Raw genomic sequence first — 27,027 nt, 5'->3', positions numbered from 1 at the left:
ATATAATAGCTCACCTGAGATATGTGAAACCTTGATTCCCTACTCATTCATAAAGGAATTACAGCTCAAGCTATTGCCAAGGCAAGCTTCCCGCTCGCTGCCCAGCTGAAGTGTCCCCATAGTGAACTGGGGGAGGTGAATGTGTTAGAGAATTATTCTGTTCAACATACACTCAGGGCTGCCCACCACGTGTCACTACTCACCAGAACCTTTTCTGAAGTGTGCATATGATCCTAAAAAATACTGCATTATCAACTCTAATAAAAATAGTAACAGCCACATAAAGCTGTGATACTTTCTTAAACGCCCAGCAAATATTTGTGAATCTCAGCCTTCTATATATTTCTTCCTTAAATAATACATTTGGCTGCAGAGAAGTTGACAGTGAAGTGGAAAACACGACCGCAGCATACCCTAGGGGTTTCAAATACGGAAAGAAATTCTAAGTTTCAAATATAGCATTTTTTTAATACACAAAAATATAGGGAAACCAACTCAAAATATATAAATGCTTTGGGTTCAGTATGAAACATAATTCAATTAAACTGACAAAATAATATCTTCCTTGAGCAGTATAAAATCTGAGTTGTTTTAAGTTCAACAGTGAAGCCCTGAAATCTTTTCAGCTTTACCTTTGCCACATTGCTACTGGGAAGAGGCCTCACTCTCTGTGTACAGGAGCTAAGAGAGACTTCCCAGCCATGGGAAGGCTGCACTTCTTCCAGCCAATTCCTACAGCCCACAGTACGGTTTGGTACATGTCACGGTGCCATCGGCAACATCATTTGCAGCCACAGATGGGGTTCTGCCAGAGTCAGAGGTCTTCAGCCCTGATGGGATACAAGGGTGAGAATCAGGTAGCTAGAAACGCATGATAGCTGCTGACCCACCACCCTACAGAGCTCCCAAACAGACAGGTGCCCAAATGAAATCTATGGCAGAGCTTCTACAGTGTGCAGGTCCAAGGTGGGTAACGTTCCTGTTGGAGCAATGCTCCCATCATCATCCCATTTCAATTCTCCCCCTTGTCCTGCTTAACATCTGACAGAGCAGAGGAACTGAACAGATGTGGCCCTTCCCACAAACTTCTCTCTGACCTCTCCAGTGCTTAAGATAGCTATGGTCTGTTGTGGTATAGGACACTTACCTGCTAAACCAGATTTACAAACCAGACATGAACTCTCAAATCTTCCTGTCCTCCACAAAAGAAGTCACTGGTAGCAAAAGTGTTAGGCCTTGATACCCCCCATGAATGATCTACTCCCAGAAGTAATCACAGCAAAGTGTCTACATCTTGTTTGTAATACAACAGCTTTATGGTAATAGCAGGCAAGATCTTCAGCTGATGTAAACTTTCATAGGTTCAGAATGGAGCTATGACAACTTATATCACTTGGGTATTTGCTCCTATAGCATAAGCGGAAACAGTGGCCTGATTGTTTTTAGTGTCCTAAATTATCAAGTTGAATTCTGACAGGGAAAAGCTGACAAACTCATGATCATTATTCAGTTATGACCATAAGCATGAAAGCACACTAAAGTTAATGAAGAGAAGATCACATTCAGTGGAATAAAAATTAATTTGGTCACTATAGGAATTAGTATAAAAATATCAGATCCAGGACTTACAAGGGACTTCACCTTTAAGTTAACCTGTATTGGGTTAAATGATCTACATAACCTGATTTACATTCAGCACCATATGTTACAAAATTGTAATGATTAGAGACCAGGAAATATGATCCTAGGCTAGTTTAAGAGATCTGCATTCACACTAAAATGTATCTTTAAATATACAGTAGCATGGTCATAAAAGAAAGCACTCAGACAGTCAGGTCACGCATCTTCATTCACGCCATGGTTTATAGAGTCACATTGCCCCCTACATTCTATCGATCCAACAGGATATGTTTTTCTATTACACATATACACACTCTCTGCATTTAAAGAACATTACATTAAAAATGAAATCAAGAGCTTGCCTGTGAGGAAATGTGAGAAGGGAGATTGGCCCATACATTTTTTATTTGGTCACTAATATGCCTTTTAAGTCTTACTCAGGAATGGTTAGAAGTCAGTATCAGCAGTAGAGTTGGAACTTGTAGGCTCCTGAGGTGCAGAAATCAACAATTTAACTAATAATGATTTAAATAACATACCTGCAATTAATATGAGCCTCTGCTCTGTTCATCTTGTGCACTGAGTAAGGCTAGAGGTCCTGTAAGTGCAAGAATATGCAGTAGCTTATACTCTGCACAAAGGGGATGAATTCACATGGAAAATGTAAACTTTGTTCCTGTGTATTTTGGGTGCTTAATATTATAATACTGTCTCTGAATATAAACTTTTCTGGTATGTCATTTCCTAAAATCTTTTTTAAATAAAATTTCAGAAATGTATCATATGGAGCCACACTGAGTACTGCATAAGTTGGCACAGGTATTTAAGTGGCTGAAAGTAACCACTTCAAAAGAAAATTGCAGTCTGTTAGACCAGTTACTACAGGTAGATAGGATATACGACACTTATACAAGACGCTAAGCACATTGGTATAACTTGTTTTTTCTAAAAGAACAAACAAACAAAACATTGCCATGTGGCAGTGACTGATGAGACATGAACTAAGCACAACACAAACTTGTGGTCTATTTTTAGGTGGGCCACATGATTCATGCTTGCCCCTTACCTTTAGAATTTGATCATAATATGAGCTTTAAAAGGACTAGAAAGTTCTAAAAATCATTATGACCAATAAAAGGAGAAACGGATGCTAAGTCATAGCCAGCCCAGCAGGGATTCACCCTGAGACAAGAGGTCCCCAACCCTCTAACATCCTGCATGGCCCTAAGGCTCTGTAGAGCTGAGAACACGTTATGGACAAACGGACCATTCTGGGATTTTAGCAGAAAGTCTTCAGAAAGTGCTGGGTGTGCAAGTTACCTTAGTCAGAGGCTTAACACAAGCAGATGGGGGTTGGTTTTCATGGACACAGGAAAAATCCAGCCCTCTTTTCCCCAGCTCCCTATTCAAAATGTCAGAGTCACTACAGCTTTTCAAAAAGTATACACTGAAAGTGCATTTCCTACCATTTCTTTCAGAAAAGATGCTTACTTATATACAAGAGCAAAATGCAGTATAAATTGTATTTTAGGGAGAGGAGACAATGCGCAACTGTAACAGAGACTCTGTCTAGCACAAGGCTCTGGCTGCAGCTGCTGCAATACAAACAGCAACAGTACAATGTAACTTTAAACTATTATCTCTGCCTATTACACACATATTATAAAAATATAAAATTATAAATGACTTTTTGTCTTGAAATTACAAACTGAATTAAGTTACTAATGACAGTTTACTATTTATTCTGTTACTTGTTTTCAGATAGAAGGAAATACTTCTGTTTTAGTGGTTATGTCTACCTTTGCACACATGATGTGTAATTCAGAGACAATGTAAAACTTAAGTTCATTTCTACTATTCCTTTGTGCCTCGACTTCCATGAACTTAAAGAGTAGGAATCAGAGCCCAGGGGAGAAAGAAAAGAGGAACTTTAAATGCCTATAGCAGATAACCAAAAGTAGGTTAATGCTGTATTCTTAATTTATGCATATTACAAGATGAGACGACAGTCATGCATGTCTCCTATTATCAATGGCAATACAGTTTCTTTTTTAAGTTAGCGCAGTTGGTTCAGCTAGTTAAAGTTTTCTGCTGTTTGGGCTGCACAGCTTCCTGTATTTCAGCTCAGAGAAACTTGTCTTGCTTGGAATTTCTCTGAAGCTGCATATATAGAGAAAACAGTTTCTTGTTTCTAACTGGCAACTACATGGTAACTCACAGTAATTCAGCACAGCTGTTTCAGTTTTGTCAGCAGGTACAGTAACATTCAACTAAAACTAAGAGCTCAGCAAATACAAACCCAGCACTTTCTGAAGACTTTCTGCTAAAATCCCAGAATGGTCCATTTGTCCATAACATGTTCTCGGCTCTATAGAGCCTTAGGGCCATGCAGGATGGTTAGAGGGTCGGGGCCTTCTTGTCTCAGGGTGAATCTCTACTGGGCTGCCCACGCAAGTGGTGTGTGATGACAGGTAATAGTTGTAGAGCAGGCACACCGCTTGCTCTTGGAAGCGACTGTTTTGGAACACTGGCTATTGCCCTCCAGAATCTGATACACAGAAATCATGCTAATGGGCAAACAGATATGCTCTGAAATGATCATTTTTTCCATTATACTTACTACACTGGAACATGACTCAGTTAAGACCTGGAAGAAACTGGTTTGACTGATCCAGGGAAACAAAAAGCAGGTAAATCAATGCTCTATCAACATGCAATCAGCATTTTTACAGATGCAATATTTCTAAGTTAAACCAGACCTTTTCAGCCCTCCTATAATACATCTCATGTAAACTAGGCACAGCTGGTCTCTGTACCAATAAATCAGCTGTTGAAGGAGTAACAAAATATGTACAGCTAAGGTGGAGAGAGGATAAAAGATTGTGATTGAAAGAGAAATTGTGCAGTGAACCTAAGAAGTCTATTTAGAGACTCTTGACATGTTTCATCAACATGCACCTAGGAAGTGCTCCTATGGGGAAAGTAGCTTTTGTCTTAATTTTTTTATGTTGGTTCCTCAGCTAATGCTTTGCATAGGGCATCACTGAATGAAAGGCATGTCTTGTTTTAAAAAAGCTGCATCCTCCTTCAATCAGTGATGACGGAGACTGTAAGAAATAAAACTCAGAACAGAGAATTGTAGAGAGGCTGACATACAGGATTTTGACTTCTGCAGCCAGGAGCGCTGGAAGAGGAATGCAGCCTGTTTCACTTCAGCCCCATGTCGTACTGGCAGGGTGGCTCTCCTGAGGATGCACGAAATTGTGATAGGGCCAGCGAAACAGCCCAAAGGGACAAGGGTGATCTTTTTGATTTGATTCCCTGTATAATATCAAGAACTTGTACATTATTCTGAGGGGAATTTTAGTTGGCCTCTGCTGACCACAACACCAGCTCTATTGGGAAAGTACTGTAGAGTTGTAGAGGGGTTGCACTTTCTTTTTTTTCTTTTTTTCAAGGGATATCGTACACCTACATTGAAAAGATGTTTGGCAGCAAGCCAAATCAAACAATTACGTATTGATTGCACACAAAAAAACTGCCTGCCTATAACAAAGTACATGTACCTTTCTATGCCATTGGCCAGAAAACAGAAAAGCATTGGCTAAGTGCACCTAAGCACCTATGACTGGCTTGATATGGTCTTCTAAGAAGCTAGATGGGAGACTGTGTATGTTGAATCTACTTTTGTTATTTTGCATACCTGACATAATAATACTTGACAAGGGTCCACAGGTAATAGAACATGAAATTAAGCAGTTTGCAGTGAAGTAGAAGATTAGACATTAAACTGACAGTTCTCAATACCCACAATCTAAGAGGTTAGTGGAAAACAGTGCCAGAATAATGAAGCATTCACAAAAAAGGGCTGCAGAAAAATCTTCAGCAAGTTAACTGCACTAAAGAAACACGGGTTGTCACCTGCTGACATTTTGTTCAACAGAAAAACTGAAAACAAGAATGCCTGCTGTCACAACTAATTTCAAAGTCACTGGGGACTTGGAGAAATTTAAATACAAAATGACAAGATGCTCCAGCACAATCCAGCTGGAACCACAGTATCAGAGCTTGAAGTTCATAATACTCAGTATTGATGAGCTTCTGCCAGGTTCTTCTACACTATTAAACAAAAAAACCAAAATCACAAACTCAAAAATCATCTTAAAGGACCTACTGCCTTAGATGTCTGCTACCTTAGATTTCAAGGGTTTCACATCACCTGATGGTGTCCCAGAGATGCTGAATCTGTTGGTGTTATCTTATGGTATGACTCTTGCTTTAGCATATGAACCAACCATTTGCTGGATGTTTTTAAACAGTCAGTTATTTTGCTCTCAGCTCTGCCATGTTCATTGTGAATCCAATACTCTGCTCTTTCTAAATAAATCCTGAACTGCCATTGTACCTGGGTCAGCAATACATCTATTCTCTATAAACTTTCTGTTCCTGATTACCAGTAAGACAGAAACACTCCTGAGGCTAGCTTTCCCTCCAGGAAATACTTGAAATAAAAGACTGTAAAGAAGTTTTTACTGATTATTACCATTCGAAAAAAGCAGTGACTTCATAAACATGATTCAGAGCTTAGGCAGGTGACTTAATATTGCTACAAAATCCTGCATGAATCAGAATTCACAATACTTTTCTCTTTTGTATTTCCAGCTTCCTTCCTGAACTTTTGGGTGCTCCTTCTAGTTTTCTACATCTTTTTGTGCTTCCCCAGACAATTCTTCGCTCCTGTATACAAGTCTTTTGCCAACAACTGTTTAAATGCTTTCTTGAAAATTGCATAATACAGATACCTACAAGCCACAAAGGCTAATGTGAGGCACAATGTAGTGAAGTGACCTGAAACAAGGACATGTATCAGTTGCATAACAGAGTGGAGAATGCCATCCGACAGGACACCCTCAGGCAGGACAAGCTAAGTCCTTGCTTGTGTCCTGCCCAACAAGCCATCTGCCTGGCATCAATGTTGAGTTAAATATCAGTATCAACTCAGGGCTTCTTAGCTTTTACCAGGACCACCCGCCAGATGAACTCAGTGTCCCAGGACTGAGCTGCCTCCCGTACTCCAGTACTGGGTGACCACAGCCCAGCTGCAAGCTACTGAGCAGGGTCAGAGTGGCCTACGGCACACTGACCAAGCCAACAAGGGTACCCTTGTCACTCTGAGCTGCTCGGCAAGCCTGGGAGAGTTGTTTTGCTGCTATCCCTGAGCCAGTACAAATTGGCATGCAGCTCACATGTGGCTTGCATCAGCCTGCCATCTATGCAGTCAGCATGTAAAGCTAGCCCCAGGTGTTATACCCTGCAGCATTTGGGACAGGAATGATGATCAAATTCAGAAGCAAAGGGCATAGAGTCAGGAAATTTCTTTTCCAAAAGAGCATTTCACCTGTTCAAATGTCTATCCCCTGCAGCATAGCACAGAGATCCTCAACTGCGCAGCTGGAAGTAGAAGAGCTTCATCAGCTGTAGTGTGCCCCAGTGAGTAAACCCAGCGAGTTCAGCACCAAGCAGCTGAGGTTCAGAGCTTGGCTGAGACAGCTGTGCTGCACTACCATGGTGTGCACAGACATGCTTTAAAACACTGGACCTGGCAAAGACAGTTTTCCCTTTTGCACATTATCTACTTCACTGCTCTTGCAAAAGGCTGATCTCAAGCTTAGCAAATACTAGCAACTAGAAATATTACACATATAATGTAATTATGGTAATATTCCTTATTTGCTGAAGGTAGATCATTCATTAGCTATCCAAAATAGCCAAATGACCCAAGAACCTACAACCAATAACAGTCAGTTAAACCATCAGGTAACAGATAGAAGAAAAGAGCCATAGCCCCTTAGCAGCGAGGGAATCTTTCTCATTTACACAGTTGATGTGGCAAAAACATTACTATGTCTTCCTATCTAGATGCCAGAAGAAGAGCAAACATGCTGCAAGTATTAGAGTAACATATTTTGCTTTGCTGCTACTATGAGAAAAAGCTTATAATTTATATTACAAATATAATTTTGCTCATGAAAATAACTCATTCATAGTTCATTGCTTTTGGTGTTCCATGAACATTGTCATGTGCACTATCTACTCACAATTAGATTAGAATTAGACTTCTTAACAGGAACAGGATTCAGTAAAAAGCACAAAGGTAGACTGTGATGCACAGTGACAAAGTGAGTTGCCCAGAGTTAGCAGCATAGCTGGGAACAGAGTCTGGAGGCCTCATCTACAGACCTGTTTGGTGGACCACAGTATCTGACAGGCAGGAGGAGACAAAGACTTTCACTTGACTGCTGAAAGTTGCCTGGAAGACCCAGGTAAGCTTTACTGTGTGCATTTCCTATGTCTTACAGTCTTCAAAAAGCATCTCCTACTTCACACAGCTGAAGACTGGACACTGGGTTGCCTTGGCTTGAGTCAGTTTGATGTTTTTTGCTTAAGACTCCATGCTTTGGAAATCATAAAAATATAATTCATTCAGATCATGTAGGGGTTACTCACATTGCTAGGCCTGTGGATGAATTGATGCTAGTCTTTGGAGGACCTCAATCACATTACTGTGTTGATGTCCTGGGTCACTAGTCTAATCAAATGCATGTCTCAAGAGGGAAACAAGCGAGTCTGGACATTTTCCTGATTGAGTGAAACAGCCAACATGGTCAGCGACAGTCACTGGAATGTAAAATAAAAAGGTATTCAATGCTAGAACAGTGTAAGCCACTGAAATGAAGAAAAATGAAATTGAACCTTAGTCCTTATGCCAGGCAGAATTGCTTAGCTTATTTGATTTACTTAGACACCGTTTTATTTAAGACTCACACTCTAAAATTTGGCATCCAAAAAATGCTACAAAACTGCTTGTAGTACAGTTCAGTCCATTCCTTCTGGAAGGCTTATTTTAACAGCTTATGTTCTAAGTATACACATAGATTGCTAATATTAATATCAGCTTAACCGCTCCATGCAAGATAGATTGTTTCTCTTTCGGTATTTCCAGGCTGTCTGCAAACTCTTTGCTGGACTGGAATATACGTAACATATTTGCCACTCCATCAGTACTACCACAAGATACAATGACATACATGTGTGGAGAACCAGGATCTTAAGAGCCAAGTCAATGTCAGCTCTTGTTCACTGTGACAGGTATCTCCTGCTAGCTTTAGCAAAGCCTGGCTCAGATTTATGATGAGCAAATTCACACACACAAAAATAGTTTGCATATTCAAAGCAGAAAGAATGGATGTACATGTATACCTGTGTTTGATTCAACATGCTATCTAGCTAAAACTATAAGACTGTTATATTTATTATTTAGTAAATATATAAATATCTACAGGTCAGTTTAGCTGTACAAGCAAACAATGATGCAATTAGCTTAATTACAGAGTGTAGGAAAAGTGTTACAATATTAATCCCTATCCTTTACATTGGAAAAAGGATGATTTGTGACAAATGGCAGTAGGTTTCAAAAAAAGTGTGAACCCTCACACACTGTTTCAGAGTCTCCAAATAATTTCTTTTATCAGGCTGGCACTGATCAGAAGCATCATTAACTCTTTTCCTGACAGCCATCAGCATTCCTTCCCTTCCACACCCTTATACTCCCTCACTCCCTCAGAAATGATAAAAACCCTCTGCATTTTGGTAATAAAATATTTAGTTCAAAGGAAAAATTACCCCATAATAACGGACGCGTTAGGCAGATCAAAAAATCAATTAATCAGTGGGGATTTTTATTAGCCAATCATGTAACTAATTAAAACCATTGACTGATAGCAGACAACACTGCAACAAAGTTATTTCACTACTGACCCAGCAAAATGTTCCGTCTTCTGCACATACAGATAGTATGGGATGACCATCTTACAGATAAGCCTGTAACAGCTGATCAATCTATTTTTACTTGGTCAATGGTAGCATTTCCCCAGCTCAGCGGTTCTGACAGATCACAGCTTTGAGCCTGAGACACTTGTGAACCGTCTCTTTGTTAGGCCCAAGCAGCAAAGTGCACATGGATAAATCACACCCTTTGTCCCTTTCTTCTCCCTCCCCCGCACAGTCGCTGCTTTTTCCTGTCAAACCAACGCAGGCTGAACACTCCTGAATCATCTCTATTAACCTGTAAGAAATTCTGAAAAACAGATCCTATGTAATAGAAAACGACCTCAAATAATTAACATTTTTGAAGTGGTTTTTATCTGAATTCAGTCCAAGGTACATAAATCATCATTCATCTTCCTCTTCCTGGCAGTGCACTTCGACATAGCAAGTCTTAAAATGATGACATCACCATCCCATGATCCTTCATTATAAGTAATTAAAGCAGTAATATTCCTCTCCTCAGGCACTAGTCATCACGCAGACATACTCACATGAAAGCTCAGGCATAGTGCACCTGAGGTGAATCAAGAGAGCACAGGACTCAATGTTTTTGGTGAACTGCTGGTAGTTCTGTGTGAATTTATTGCTGCTGAGAGAGTACTGCATGTTAACATGCAGGGAGACTAAATTCTGCTATTAATCCATGAGACAGGCACTGCAGAGGTACTATTAGGTTGCCTAACCACATACAGTATCAAAGGCTTGACAAGGAAGGGAAGGAAGGAAGGAAGGAAGGATTTAGTTTAGTCTGTGCCTCTTCAGATTTTGGCCTTTCTGATAAACACACTGGCAAAGCTATCAACATTAACGTCTGGATAATACGTTCAGTGACAGGGACAGTACCCGACAGGAACTATGTTAGACTATCAAACACCTTTCCGCAAACACTAATGATGATGAAAACTTTGTTACACTGCTAAAAGCAGCTTTGGCCTAAATCAGTAAGCTAGGCAGGCTACCCAATAGCAGGATACCTATCAAATAACTTAGTCATTACTGGGTTGTAATCTGTTATTGTGTGAATTCCATATTGTTATTTTAATTCATTACAAAGTTTCTAAATACGCACTGCTGTTTTCTGCATAGCACACAAAGGCATTTGTCTGCCTGCAACAGACAATTAACTGCAACACTTTTACTTCACATCCCACCTGGTGATCCCAGCTACGTACTTCTCATGATAGTGATTTCAAAACATGGTTTGTGTTGGTGGACACCTTGAAAAGTCCCGTTCCAGTATTAGTTGCTTGCACATACGCAAATGTCTATAGTCCAACTGCCTTATTTGTACCGTAGATTGTTTTGTGCATCTCCTTTTGCTCTCCCATTCTGCATACTGCTGTGCCAGCATTATCAGCACTAGTTATGCTACTGAGCTTAGTTAGGTGACTACCAGGATAAGACTAAAAATTACTTGCATATAGACCTACCTGCATTCCCATTGAGCACAATAGGTTTATAAGGAAAAAAAAGCATCTAGTAAAGGAAGAGAAAGAAATCTTACACTGTCAGAAAGTTATTCTTTATTAATCATTTTACTCACAAAGACAAGTACAAATAAATATTTTTATTGCTTAAATAACTTAATGGATTAAATGGAGCTCAGGATCAGAAAAATCTTGGAGGACTGGCTCTTTGGAACCTGAATATTTAAAATAATACACTGACTTTGGCTGTGGGGATCCAAACTACGGGCACACCTGCCCCATGCCTGCTTTTGTCTTTCCAGCCTATTGCCTCCTGCCTCACACATCCTGAATCCAGACCATATCACTACACCACACCTATATCCATCACCGCCCAGACATCAGTGCTTGGAGTTCGGCTTACGAAAAGCAAGAAGCCCCACAAAACTATGTGAATTAGAACTTACCTTGCATCACTAATTATGAATCTTCATTTTAACTTTCTCCCCATTTGGACGATGCAAATGGAGGAAATATGAGAGTATAGGGAGGATACAGAGGCTGGGGTCATGTTTCTGAATATATGACCAATTTTGACAAGGTCCATGGCATGTCTTTAGGAGAAATTGGAGAAATTGTTCCTTTTCATTAGGGGACCATGAAGAAAAGCAGAAGTCATTTTACATGGCGAAAAATGATGAGAGGCATACCGACTCTTTCTTGTCAGTCTTTTAGGACAGGTAAATGCACAAAGATTCTTTCAATACTTATTTTTCTACAAAGGCTACCCAGGCTATTCCCTGTTCCAGAGAAGGATCAGCCATGACTGTCATTCCTGACTGATATTTGTCTAATTTTCTTTAAAAAATGTGAACTTCACAGCCTGCTAGGCTTTCTGTTCCAGTGCTTCATAACCTTAATATTAGAAAATGTTTTCCTTGTACCACATCTAAATTTTCCTGACTTCAATTTAAGTGCATCCTGCTTTAACAACTGTATTCCCACCTGTCCACAATGGACAAGAAATTTAGTTTTTCTTCCTCTTTGCACCTATATTTCACCAATTAGAAGATCTGTTATTCCTCTGACCTCATTTTGCAGGTATGCAAACCAGAAAGAAGTTGACTACAGTGTTTTAAGAACAGAAAGGTAATTATTTTATAAAGAGCAAGCAAGCAAATCAACTTGTCAGATAGTTTCCATATAAAAAAAAACTCCTATAAGATTATCATAGGAATAATACTGAACGGGAAGAAGAATAGATTACATCTAATTTGGGATTAAAGATAAAATATGAGATCCTTTATAAGAGCAGATATTATTAGTCACCCTTCAGTCTTGTCATGCAGTACTCAGAAAAGGGAATATTTCCACAGATAGCTGCATTTCCCCACTACCTGCAAGAAAAGATTGGCTGAAGAGCTATTACTGGCCCAGAAGACAGACATGATTGTATTTCGGCCTTGAAAAAAAATTGTTTTATCATTATCATCACTTAATCCAATACGAGTGGCTTAATTAGTTGATTCTTTCATTTATTTAATCTATTTACCAATTAACATTTTTCATAAAAAATTTCGGACCTCAAGCCTTCAAAAGTGATCATGTCTGTAAGACTAATATGTGCAATGCATATTTAAGTATGTACTGATGCCTATGGGTAACATGTAACAAATATATATTTCCTAATTAAAATTCTAATCCATTTCCTCTCTGTGTGAAGAACATTAATAAAAAAAGGGTTTATATTTCTTTGTTTGAACAAACATTCAGTTACAATTCCGGTTTATTTGTTCAGACTACTGACATTTTCGTGGTCTTTTATTAAAGACCTGATTAACCCGCAGAAAGAGCATAATGTTTGTACAAAGCTTATGTTCTCTAAGCCCTCTTCACACCCCCATACTGCCTTCTGTTAGGGGAGCTCTGGTAATGTCAGCATCTCATATCATATGACAACACCTTCAGAGGACTGACCCTTATGTAAATGCAGTATGACTTATAACACCAAGAACCAGAATATGACTAATATCAGAGTGTTTGCCTGAGCCTTTGGTCAGCCATAGCACTGCTAGCAGGTTTTGGGCATGCGGGAGATCTTTTGACTGTGCAGCTCTGCTTTATCTATCACTGCTGTCCGCTGTGCCAGCATTCAGGTGCTGTGCTGTCATCAACTTTCTCACAATAAGTTTGCCATTTCTAGACAAAAATATTGTCCCTCTTCCTGCAACTTTTGAGATGTGCTGTGGATAGTATTATCCTTCCTGGGCTGTTCCCTGTTTCCCCAGGTTAGGAGGCTTTGAAAGCAAAAGCACTGTCCACATGGCCCCTGAGAAAAGGAATACAGCTGAGAAACTCGCATATGAGCATTTTCAAGTAAGCTGTTGGAAAGATCTTGCATCAAAACAAAAACCTAGTAGTGTCTAAGATGGCTAATGAAATCAAATTATTTACAAACTCAGTATCCTTTTTCCTGTTAGGTGATGACACTCAAACAGCAGCAGCATCTAACCAACAGATCATTAATTTCTATTTTATCTAAGCCGGGTGTTCAACAGTTAGAGATTCTAAATTCAGGGTGGATTTATTAACACCATACAATACCATGAGGCCCACTGCAGATGCAGACTTGGCAACAGGTTATAAAACATAAGATGTGACCCTACCAAAGTCATTGTCAGCTAATTCAAGGTATGACGGGTAAAGGGAAATAAAGTAATTGTGAGGGTACATGGACAAGGAGAAAGAGTCCAGAATTATGTAATTACTGGGCTGAAGATAACTGCAAACCTGAACTGAGGAAGCTTTCTCTGTACAGTATCTTTTGAACTTTTTTATCTATTTTTCACAGGCTAAATCGCCACATATATCACATAATTTCTAAAAATAATCACAGACAGGAGTTTCATTTCTCTGGGTTGCATGCTGTTCACTTTCCACTTGTGTGTGTACTTACGATGTTTATATTATTTCCCAATTTCACTTTTTCTAGAAAAAAGCCAATTACATAGTCAGCTCCCAGGAAAAATTTGCAGATGTACAAAATACATATGTAGTTTTATGTTCCTCTGTATATCTTATCTCAATGCTTTCTCATACATGAACATGACTTAATATTCATTAACTTAGCCAGGTATGCAAGGAAGGCATAGACTTGCACACCTTGTGCAAGTCTTTTCTGTGACAAGCATCTCCACTGAATGTAACATATTACATTTGTGGAGATTGTGAAAATCCCTCTCACGCAATGGGAACATAAATGCTAAGTTCTGCTTATGCATCCACACCTTCCCTTTAAGGTACACCACAAATTTGTGCTTCAGTAAACTTCAAATCTTTCCTGTGACTCAGGCAAACCTGTGCTGCGCCTCTACTCTTGCCAGACAACCAGGGGTTGGTTCCACTGCGGGGCCTGCCAGGCTGCGCCGCAGAGACGCCACATGACAGAAACATGAGATTTGGAGACTCAGAAGAGATTTTCATGCAGGTATGTTTTAAGTATTTGCTGTCTGTACACTATCATTCTTCTTTAAACTCCTATTATTCCATTTTCTTTCCGGTGCGTCTGTTAGCACCTCAGCTCAGCCTGCTTCCTGAAGTGTTAGCAGTCCCACGGGGCAGGAGGAGAGAGCATTTTCCAGCCAGCAAGATATATATTGACAATATGAGTCTTCACACTGTTCCAAGTGTGAAGATCATACATACTGAAAGCGCCACTGCAGAAGGAGTAGGATTATCTTTAAGGGTCAGTAGGATAGCAACCTACATTACCATCCAATTTCTAAGGGTTTGGTTAGTGCAAGAGAACTCGGGTCAGATTTATAAGATGCTACAGAGGTATTCAACTTCCAAAGGATATGTACCTAACATTTCAAAAGCTAGATCTTAGATCTTTAATGGTTACATTACAACAAAAGTTAGTGGAAATTACATACCAGTTTTCTTAAGCATGATCCCTGCAAATGCTAGATGTAAAACATACCAGATATTAAACCAATGCTAAACTTGATCTTAGCCAAAAGGGCACTTGCCTATATGTGATTCTGAATAACACCTACATCAGATTTGCACTCATAGCCCAAACAATGACCTTTTAAAAATTTATTGTTAACATTTGGTTTTATGTAAGTGGGAGCAAACTTCTGCCCAAATGCTGCTTTTAAAGGAGTGCCTAGGTACTACCAAACTGGAAGGAAACACCTCATGAGAGCAAAGATGTTACTCAAAACAAAAAAGTGTTTATATTATTTAAAAGGTATAAAAAAGTCTCTAGGATATTAATAGTAAGTTTTTTCCTCAAAGAATTACCTTAAAGAAACAGCTGGATATAAGCTAGAGCTTCATGGTATGTTGCATACATGTGCATTTTGGGATAAAAACAGAAGAGGTCACCTAATTTGACAGAGTTAAAACTAAAAACCTTTTCAGTAATTATTAGAGAAAGAAGCTGTGTTCCTGGGCCTGACTGGTGGCTGCAAAGTGCAGAAATAGCTGAGCAGCTTTATTCAGTTCTAGAATAGGGCAGGATATTTTGTGGCACTGTGAAAGGGCATTTCTTGCGCAGTGGATTTTAAATGATCCCAGATACAAAACCCTTTGGACCTTAATTATTCTGGCAAAGAAGGGAAGGGTTGGAATGGTTTAATACCTCATTCTTAATCCAGGTGCTCTCTGTTCTAAGGATGCAAAGAAATGGCTGTCTCAATCTAATAACTTTTCCATTTCTAAGTTGTGTCTCTCAGAGCAACAAAACTACAGAGCTTTCTTCTGCTCAATCATCAAATGAGATTTTAAGAAATGCCACAGCAAACCTTGGAGAGTGAATATTAAAGCTACCTTCCTGTCTGTAAAGCCAGAGTTGCAGTAAAACCTGTGCGAGTTCTGCTAACAGTGTCTCCATGCTGGCTCCAAGGAACAGCAAGCCAAGTAACATAAGAAATATCTGTAGGCTTGTCATGTGCTAATATCCTTTTGCTAATGCAGACTGTTAATCCTAACCCAGGTAAAGAGAATAAAAGAAATTGGATTCTTATCTTAAAGAGGCCACATTGGCCAGATGAACATTTCAAGGTCATCCAGTATTGCTATAAACAAAGCAAACCTATCAGCTCTATTATGTTGCTAAAATCTCATCTGGCTGACAACATTTTTGCCAAACGCAACCAATTTATTTTTGTTTTAAGCTTTAATTAAGTATTATAGATTGAAGTGAAATAATTAATAACTTTAAAGTACACTGACCCAGAGAGCCAATACCTCAATCAGGTAAAGCCTGGGGAAAGAAAACACATTTTGTCCCCTCAGTCTCTTCCAGTAAATCAAAGAAAGGAATTTTTATATTAATTGGCAATGAGTCTATGTCTAGTCCGACTGCTGACACAGTTAGCCAGAATAATAAAAAACATTTTTGCAGGAAGTGAAAATGCAGTCTGAATGTTAATAATGACTTCATTTTCTGTCCCGATTGATTAGCTTGAATAAAATTCAAGCAGCAATGTCCCTGTTTCAATTGCTTATCTCAGGAAAATCACAGAAATCAAGTAACTTATGAGCTGGTAATGCACAAGTGACTCTGTATAGAGAGTTCCATTCAGAGACAGTTCTGGAAAAACATAATGGCAAATTAGGTGGGAAATTACTGCAGAACAAGTTTCAAATACTGAGCATTTTTTCTTTTTGCATTACTTATCACAAATAGAATTTGTTTGGCAAATATAAGATGGAAAAGGCTATTTCTTGCAATGAAATTAAAATTACTTTCCCTATGTTCTACAAAATTTAAAGTATTAGGATCACTTTTCTTAAAGAATAAACAGACAACATATTCCAACACTTTCTCCAAAACCACCCCACAAAACCTCAAATGAATAAGCATGAATTAAAACTCTCTAAAATCTGGCTTAGTTTGTCGATACATACAAAAGCCAACATTGGTGAAAAAAGCCTGCATGTTAGATTTGTATTTTATTACAAAGCTTTGTACATCGCACCTTTTAGCTATATCTAAGATACTTCCATTTCCATTTCCCAAGCAACTGAGGAGAAGTTCTTCAAAACATGACTGCATCTGACAGAGATGTGCCCACTGGGCTCAGAAAGAGGAGCTGAGCAAGTCATGTTTGGAAATTTCATTCCGTAGTTGAAAAGGAAGTAGCTGCCCCAAAATGACAGAGTTCATACCTGTAAAACTGTGAAAATTAACCAGTTTGCTCCTCCCCAGGAAAAAGTAATGCTGCACATACAGACACCACGAATGAAAAATCTGAAAGAAAAACTTTGTACATTGAAACATGAAAGTGTGACATGTATAGAAAGTCCCACATCTTTGCTTGCCGAGGCCAAGAGGTAGACTGTCTAGAAAGAAGATTTATATAGGAACATAAGAATTAAAAGGGAAGTGATCCCTAAGGTGAAAGATATGAAAACTGATAGATTATGTAAATTTTTCTTTGCTGACTTCAGTCCTGGAAATCAGGCTTTCGAATTTAAACCTGTTTTGGGGCTGAGCATCAATGGCGCACTGCTGTGTACTTGGACACTTGAATTATGACCTATTGCAGAAACAGTACATTTGGCATTACAGCTCCATAAATTACAAATTGGTAACCTTGAACAAACAAACAATTAAGTAGAGTTTTTCCAAATGGCTCTAGAGGAGATTTAGGATTAAGCACAAATGATGAGTGATTTATCCCTGACTTCCCCTGGAAATATTCACCCTATTTCCAACGTGCTGATAGTTATTCATGTTAATAAGCATTTAAAATACATCAAAGAACAGCCCTTCCACTTATTTGGAATGGATATTGTGACATCTTAGACTAGGAACAGGGGGCTTATTCACACAGCAGTTATTTTTCAGTAAGCCAAACTGTTCTGGGAACAAGCTTAGTGTCCTCACTGCTGAACAACTCCTGCATAATGCCTTTTTACTTCAGCAACAGAGTAATGATTTAGCTCCAGTATTCTCTCCGAGATAAATGAAAGGCTGGCCACTCTACCAGTTTTTCAAATCAACATCACATAACATCAGTCCCAGAAGGATAAAAAAGAAACAAATCATTGTAGTCACAGAGGACAGAGACAGGACAAACAAAAAACCTAGCTAGATTCATTGCAGAGAATGCTTACAAGCCACCACCATTTAGAGTGCACATTTAGATTTACTTTTCCCCTTTCAGGAGGAAAAAGTATGAAAACCAATCATAACATGCACAGTAACAATATCCTATTGCATTGGCATTAACAAGATCAACAAAATCCAAAGATCTGGATCTTCAAGCGGGTATAAACACAGCCCAGCTATGGATAAGCAAATAGAGTGGTTCATATTTGCACTTGCTACTGATTGAATGATTCAGCTTTAAGAAGAGATTTGCTGTCAGCTTTAAATTATTCCACCATTAAGGAACAGCCGAGCTTTCTTATCAGTGTGAGCCAAGCGCGTGTGCCAGAATTCAGACAGCTAGCTGAAAACAGCTGATTTTCAGTTGATTGTCACCACAGACAGTGGAAGTTATATATATACACCACACTAACAGCAAACAGGAACACCATGGGAAAAAAATATTCACAGAACCTTAGTAGAAGCAGAAATACTGGAAATATTTCAATAGTCTCAAAAAGTGCTTAATTCAAGACACTGATAAGTCCATATTTTTATGAACACTCATAAAACAATAAAGGCTTTAATAAGTTAAAATAAGTATCACTGTACTAGAATCATTTCTGAAAAGACAATTTGGAAAATCTAACTGGCCCTTTTGGAACACTGTCATACTACCTTAAAGACCTTAAATTGAGTTATTCCCAGCAACAAACAACATTTTGGCTTGGGTAAAGTACTGTAGACAAAGTACAACTTTCAGGACAACATTCAGGGTGCCCCAGGGCAGAAACACCTTATAGAAAGATTGAAATCTGTAGCATTCTCCGAGGTGATAGGACATCAGATTATCTGCAAGGATGGACAAAAGTCCAAGTGAATCCATGGATCTGATCTTGGGCTTCTTACAGCAATGTAGCTTCTTCTTTTTCTCCCTTTAGTTTTCACAGTGCAGCCAGGTTAACCAGCCCCATATAAACAACACAACTTAATTTATACATTACATTTCATTACCCTAAGGGCAATCTTGCAAAATATAATAAAAGGCTATATTTTTCAAAAGGGATCAGCTCTACTTAAGCACTAGTGTTCAAAGTTTTTTAAAAAAGGTTGTATTTGAAACTATCTTCTTTCAAAATTCCAGCTGCAAGTGTCACAGTGGGAATTGGTGGGTGATGAATTGAACTATTTTGAAGATTATGGCATTTCTGAAAATCTGCTTGTGGGCCACTTGAAAACTTGATTTTATATAACAACAGCCTAAAATAGTGAAAGAATTGCAGCTCAGTCTAACCAAACCCAAATTTTACTAAAACAAGCAGAACATTGCTTAATAAAGTTCCACTACAAGCTTCTACTAGAACTTTTCCATAAGTTAAAATAAATGTGTGTTTTCAATTTTATGACAGTGTGCTTACTTACTATCCATTATTCCAGAACTCTAAACGGCCATGCTTCCCCACCCCCAAAGCTTAGGAAAGACTGCTTGCTAAAAGATTTTTTTCTTCTCTGGGCCAAGATCAATGCATGGAAACCTGCAATCTTTAGAAAGCTACAATTATCTAAAAATGGGATATTAGATTAAATCTATTCTGAACATTTAAATGAGAGTAGCTGCAATTGCTCATGCCATAATGAAGTGCCATTTTCATTATGTTTTTAATTAAAACAACTTTCAACTTTTTTTCCTGCTACTGCAATAGTCACAATTTTAAAATGCAGAAATAGATAAATAGTAAAAACAGTTGTTACATTTTCATAAAAATGAAAACATTTTCTGCTTACAATTAATCTAGCTAACAGTCGACAAAGTACATTTTCTCTGTTAGGATCTGTGGTACTTTGGGAATCAAACTAAGACGCATACTCTCCAGACTATTGCTTCCTATACTTATATTGTTTGTTTCCCACCTCTAACTTTTTTCCTTGGTTTTTATAGCTGTCCATTTTAAACTTAAATGTTGTCATTATCAATATGTACAGGGCCTCCTTTGATATAAACTAATTTTTGGTATTATAAAGGGTGGCTGATTTCCCATCCGATTTTGACAGTACAATTGAAGAGCGATAAGAGCACTAGTGCTTACTTATGTTATAGAGCAGCAGAAGAATTTGGGAACAAGAATAATTCTGGTTATGCAAAGATCAGAGAAAGACAACTCTCCCCCCCCCGCCAACCCTACACCTTAGGGAAGGTCAAACTAAATTCCTGCAGTGCTGTCACTGCTAGCTCCCAAGGTGGGGTGGGATGCATGGGGCGCAGATTCAAAGCCTGAGCTTGCAGGGGCAGAGAGGGGAAGAGGAAGCACCCACCTAACAACGTACGGCAGATCAGCTTACAGGGCAGGGTGGCAGCAGGTACAAGAAGCTGGAGCCTCCTGACGGCAGTTTTTAACAGCTTGTTCTGAGCCCAGTAACTATTTTAACAACTGGTTTGACTGATCCAAACCAGTCTCCAGCATTGTTTTCATCTACGATCAACATATTAGAAACACAAAAAACTCAGCAAAACAGCTTTCAGGTTCTCCTCAAAATTAAGAGCCCAGAAGTTTGGCAGGTTATTAGACCATCCAAACGTAGGTATGAGGACACAGCATGCAAAAGATTGCCCAAGAACTTTCTAGGAGTCCTGTCTTCCACGCTACACTAGAATTTTCACAGAAACAGTTGTCTTTGACAACTGGAATTAACTGTTTTGGCCCTGCACAGTACTTGGAAAGCTTTTAGGCTAGATCACTGTCAGTACAGCATTTTAGAAAGCTGAGCAAATAGCTAGATTTACAATGAATGATTTTCTTGGGGCATAAGGAGTTGGTACTTAAACCTGTTATACCTTGCCACATCCTCTCCTTAGGATAACCAATAACATACTTGTGCCTTCTCTACTCATAAGAGTAGTGCAGTTATCCAGGACACATGCCAGTAGAATCCTTATATCATACGCTTAAGAAGGTGTGATACACAAAATTCTTCAAATCTTGTATGTAGGGATATAATTTACTTATAATACGTAAAATACCTCTTCATTTATAGACTTATTGAATCCTACGCAATTAAAAAAAAATCTTTATTAGTCTCTTGATAAACCCTATGGAAATGCAGTCTTATTCAACACATCAGTTTTGTAGCAGTAGAAGTTAGTACTTCATACAGGTAGGCCACATCAATTCCTATGCCCTTTTCACTGAAGCAGTTATTCCTAGGATTTTGCTTGCTAAGTACTTGAACACAGCAAATAAATCAGGCAGTTTCTTGTCAACATGCATTAACACCTTTTACATTTTTGTTTGTAAGAGGCATTTCCCCCCTCTCTCCCCTCAACATTTGTACTGAAATTCATTGTTCTACAAGTCGTATTGATGTTGCTGCACAAAGTTCAGACTTAGCAAAGCTGCTTAGCTGCATACTGCAATACTCTAAGTAGCTGCCTATTGATTTTTACTTCTCCTTTAAAACCATCATGACTTCTCCAATATTATTCTTAGATACCCAGTGTAAAGTACTGGGAGATAACAGACAGACACAGAGTTTCACAAAGAACCTCAGAGTCTTAAAACTAGTTAACTCTCTGTTAAGAGAAATGCGTTTCCTCAAGCTTCATGAAGAACATGAAAGAAATTTTGTCTTCAATGAAATCCCTTTTATTCCTTAAAGAAATAAATATTCAGAAGGACATTGTGAACTGATATATCATGTGTTAATAATCAATATTACATAAAAATAGTTGAATTTTTTCCCCATATAAGGAACTCCTACAAATACAGTAGCCTTACCACAATTTCTGGGCATAAGCATTTTAAAAGGTGCCTATTAGAACCATTCAATTATGAAGACAAAGCCAGCAGAATTTTTAGCAAGACCTTTCGAGCAAGGCATTTAAGATACATTACACACAGGTACCTAGAGTCTGGTCATATATCTTGAACACGGATGATATATCTGCAAGAATGCTCGTAGTTTCATGTCAATTTTTCAAATCCTATTCATCAGTTTAATAATTCTCTCATTTTTAAAATAGATCAGCTATTTTGGTCAAAGCCTTTCTTTTTATTAAAAAGTTAATTTTTAAAAATAGCAGCATGACTCTTAGTAGACAGAAATCTTAAGAATTATTCTTCTTTTAATGATCATCTCAATAATACTGAACAAAAAGACATGAAACTTCAGACAGATGAACTCCAGCCTTTATGGTTTCAGATAATTCTATAGGGGGGCATTTTTCCAAACACATAACATTAACCTGATGCTTTCTTTCAGTTTTAGGAAGCTTGCTCCCGGTTTGATATCTCATAGTGCATTCATTACTTTCTGGTAGACTTGACACCTTTTTACATTGTGGAATATGTTAGAAATAATAACAGTGCAATATTCAGCAACTTTCTGAAAGTTTTTAAGTTGACTTTTTTGCTTATTTGTTTGTTTTTGTATTGGTAGACTAGATAAACTGCCAAAATTCTTATTTTGAACACTGTGATACAACTTGCTCTGTCCGAAAAGACTAGTGGTGAACACTACTAGCATTTTTTTTCATGACCAGTAGGCAAAACTCCTTATTCTGGAGGTCCTTATTCTGGTGACTGCATGATTCAGTTGTGCTTTGTCCTTTGGCTAGTTTCTCAGTTTCATGTATGCTTTTGAAATAGAACTGTACAAACTGTTTGTAATGAAATCCAAACCTGCTGACAGGTTTTATTATGAACCCTACATTTGGGCCCTTTAAAAACTTTCTCCACGATCCCAGCTTGAGTGAGCGTGAGCAGATTTATGATTTTGGGTAGAAATGATGCTGAACTCAGAGGTTTTGTATCATTTAATGTGAAACCAAGCAAATTTTAGCAATTTTGGATGACTTATTTTGTATTTCTGCAAAGGTTCAAACATGAAATTCTAAGGGTAGGGTAGGGAAGTAAAAAGAAACAAAAGACTGCATGAATCTCTGGAAACAAAGCGGTACTTTGCCTCTCTTGAAAGACAATTGGAAGGATTTACACAACTGGAATACTCAAGAGTAGCCAATACTATGTAATTTGCAATCTTCACATCATTTCGTCTTTGTTTTGGTTTGGGGGTATTTTTGCTCATGATATCTTGGTCATCAGCTTCAAGTGACAAAATTAGTCACTGTATGTTACTACTGTCAATGTGATGCATAGAATCCTTTTGCTTAAGCGTGGCATGCTTATAAGCCTAGGCAAGTACACGTAAGGGTACTGCCATTACAGATGGCTACAGAGCATTAAAGCTGTGCTTTCCTCACAGAAGAGGATGGTCCCTTCACCACGGATGTATAACCAGCAGTGGAAATAAAATGTACAATACAGGAGATGAGATTTGAAGGCAGGAGAGAAAATCCAGTGATCATAGAGTGCACAGGCAGACACTGAGGAGAAAGGATATGGGCATATAATACAGAAGTAGGAAGACAGCTATAAAAAGGAGTACATGAGGCAGGAAAAATCTAAGAGTAGAAAAAAGGAATCTAGGTAGGGTGGATGATCACAAATGATGAATGTAAAGAGATAGGTACTGGAAGAAAAGTAGCAAAATAGAGAGCTTAAATAGTGATCCACAAGAGTCTTGTCTTCAGCATGCTACTCTTTAGAGACAGCTGGCAAGAAACTGCATATTAGGCACACATTGAGTCGTTTGCTTCAGCTGAGATGATCTTACTCTGACCAAGGTCTTACTCTGTCACCAATAGTTAGATGCTGGCTGCCACGAGTGAGCAGTGGTTTCAAGCATTTTATGATTTTCAATATTTACCACAGCGACTCTGGATATTTTTGTTAGCTATGTAAATGCCTAGTCTTCTGCTGGAATAGCTGTACCAATACTTGATTTTGAGGTGGAAGCAATTGCTATCTCCTCAAGCAGCATGTATTAAATTCTATGGAGAGAAGCTTGAAAGTTTTTTTGTTTTGTTTTTTTTGCTCTACAAGCTCCTCCAGTGGTTTAGTTAAAAAAAAGCAAATTCCATAGATATGTCCACAGAGAACATTTTGATTTGTCCATACTGATTTTTCATAATATCAGTAAAATAAATGAAAAAATTAATCCCCTCTTACCCACTTTTCTCTTCTGTCCGACTTAGTCCACAAGGAGTAGAAGGCAATAACATTATTTCTTATCCTTACTTCATTAGACAAATAGGGTCCAATTTGATGAAGACATCTCAGATGACTACTATTGCTACTAGTAAAACATATTAATAATAATCCAGTGATAATATGATGTTTGTTACAGACTAAAGGATAACCTTGAGGCTATTTTTAAAAGGTTGGTTTGTTATACTTTTGACTGATTAGGTTGATTTCTGTGAATTGCTTGATGTCACAGGTTCACACATGTTTCTGTGGTACAAAAGTAGATGTGGAAGTCAAACATTAAGTTTGACAAGCAAGGATAATTTTTTGTTAGCTTCTTGGTAATATTTAGGGAAATCATATGGAAATCAGACTTTTGATTCAGAGGCATTTCATTTTCATTTCCTAGACAAACCAAAGTTTGGTTTGGAACTGATATCGGTGGCACTAGTTTTCAACACTAACTTTAACCAGGGAGGGGGGACTAGGGAGGATTAAACTAAACAAAACTGAACACACCCCTGAAGGCATCCGCCAAACATGATATGATCATAAAATCACCCCCCACTCCATTCTAGACTAATAGATATAGTTTCTGGCTGAACATAACGTTTTCTGTTACCCCCATAAGGATCAAATCACACACGTTTCAGTTAGACTGCCTTGAAGCCACACAAGTCACTGGGTTCGAAAGCACTTACCAGAGATTTTTTTTTCAAATGAGAATGAATCCTTACTTTGCACACGCTGAGGGGCGGCCAAAACAATTCCCTTAGGGAGAAGGACCAGGAAATGTGTCCATGACAGGCAATATCTAGTGTAGAAATCACAGAAAATAAACAGTGAGGGAAGAAGGAAGGGATCAGCATCCATACCAAGCTTTAAATATTCTTATTGATTGGGTAATCAGAAGGTGCATTGCTCAACAAGAACAACAGCTAATCTATATAGCAGTGACTGGGAACCAACTCTGATTTTAGATGTGGTTATTTTGCAACATCAGAATTACAAAAACACATTTTTCCCCACAATTTTATTTGCTCAGATCAATAATCTGCACTGACTTAGAAAGCAAAGCTAATTTGGTTGTGGCACAGATATGTACACTTAGCAGTAGATATTTAGTAAAAGTTATTTAGAAATGTGGATTATTTACAAAAATAGATATTCTGTGCAATTTAATCTTAGGTCATGATTCAGCATTACTGAATAGTCTATGCAATTTTTCCTCTTATCTCTACCTTTTAATTATGAAGTTAAGGAATTTCCAAAAAGCCTAAGAGAGCCTGTATCTCAATGAGATTCTCAACTTTTAATTGCTCATTTCACTTTTGAGATTAAGTAGTAGTTCATACACTTTCTTTACTCACCTTCCCAGACCGCATGTAATGATTCTTTTCAGGATTATCTGAGCACATTAAATTATTGGTATTTATTTCAAATTTATTTTTTAATGCTGCCTAGGATTCTAGAGTCATGACCATAATTCCGGCACAGTGGAAAAAACCCTGGTTTCTGTATTAGCATTTTGCCCTTCAACCCGAGTTTATCTAATATTGTAAAATAAGAACAGCTAACAACAATACAGAACATTTAAGCTTTTCAGATGAAGCACAAATATTTAAGAGAGGGCTTTTATTTTACAGCTGTTACTAGTGAAAAGCTTTTATTTCTCTGTTCTCACTTCACAGAAATAAACTATGATTTTAGTAAATATTCATTTATAGGAAAATAAAACAACAAAATATAGATCAGAAGACACAACATTCTTCAAGACCAGTAACAAAAGCAGTAAGATGAACAAAAATGAAGCACACAAGTATTTCCACAAGCTCTGGCTTCACGAAGCATGGCCCATTGTTTGGGAGCACACAAAAGATGCTCAGACCCCTTCTATGTACATATTGTAACAAACATTTAGCCCTTTTTTTTTTTTGTTTTGACTCCTTACATTCTCTCTTTCACTGAAAATAATGTTCTTATTTCATCATAAGTGTAAATTACCAACTTCTTATGGCTCATAACTGGAGCATGATTAATACTTCAGAATAAATGCTGTAAGTGTTGATTTTTAAATTGACTTAAACTGTACTTATTCCTGGGATTTACTTATGCACAACACTCCCCAATATCCAGTTTTAAGCAAGCCTTGGAGAACAATTTTTAATTGCAACTACCTCTGAAGTTTCAGAGTTATAACCCACACAGCCAAGAAGCAGAATGAAACATCTCTCTTTCTCATACACACATGGATATATCTGAATATTTTTGATTTGGACTACTTCCTTTCTCTAACTTGCCCTCTTATCTATTTGATATTAAGCTTTTCAGCATATGAATCATCACTTTCCATGTCTACACACAGCTGCTACCAAACCCTGGGCCCTAATTTTACTACAGCTATTAGATACTAGGACAGTATAAATCTAGTATTATTATAATAGTTGCTATAAAATATCAGCCATACCAAAACCAGTACCCTTACAAGGTAATTACCATTACAAGTCTCTTGTTTTTGCAACCAACACGACACCAAAACACAAGACAAGTGTGGATTTATATTGCTTACTAATTCTATCCTGTTAGCACCTCTAGACTTCACCCATTGTTCCACACAAACAAAATACAAATACAAAAACAGTGGTCTATGCTGTTTCATGATCACAGTCAAGAAGTATTAAGATTACCAACACCCTGAGTAATGCTCTGACCACAGATGCACCCACAGTTCTACATGAAACAATCTGTGGAATCTAGAGTCGCTAGGGACTAACTGCTGTGATGGATAATTTTTTGGTGGAGAGAATATACAGATGCTTTAACACTAGCATTATAACACAAGATTAAAGTTGCCAGTTCTACACTATGGCAGCACTGTTAGCTAGCAGCTTTAGGTCTGATCAGCTATTTCAAACACTGTCTTGGC

Source organism: Apteryx rowi, unplaced genomic scaffold (assembly GCF_003343035.1).
Source record: "Apteryx rowi isolate R43461 unplaced genomic scaffold, aptRow1 scaffold_52, whole genome shotgun sequence".
Classification (NCBI taxonomy): Eukaryota; Metazoa; Chordata; class Aves; order Apterygiformes; family Apterygidae; genus Apteryx; species Apteryx rowi.
Note: the sequence above shows the minus strand (reverse complement) of the source record.